Raw genomic sequence first — 374 nt, 5'->3', positions numbered from 1 at the left:
CATGAAGTTTAGAGCTCGATGATTACATACGGCTGACGGTATTTATCAGGTAAATAATTTTGTGATCATATTAGATTTCAACAATAACCTACTAACGCGTGGTTACTGGAGAGTGACCGAATTGAAACCCCGACGTTGTCCCCACGAACCAGTGTAGACTTGATAGCCCATTCGGCAGCGCAGTTGAACTACTGTGAGGTTGATGATGATGAATAGTAATCAATAATGAATAATGTAAAGGAGGTTGGGACTGAGCCAATACGATGTCGATGAACTGAAAAATGAATAGACATCAATAGAGTGGGGCTCAGGCCCTCGAGCTCAGACCTCTGAATAGGGCGAGAGGTTATGAGTGAGAAAAGGAAAGAAATCAG

This window comes from Clytia hemisphaerica, unplaced genomic scaffold (genome assembly GCF_902728285.1).
Source record: "Clytia hemisphaerica strain Z4C2 unplaced genomic scaffold, Clytia hemisphaerica genome assembly, whole genome shotgun sequence".
NCBI lineage: Eukaryota > Metazoa > Cnidaria > Hydrozoa > Leptothecata > Clytiidae > Clytia > Clytia hemisphaerica.
Note: the sequence above shows the minus strand (reverse complement) of the source record.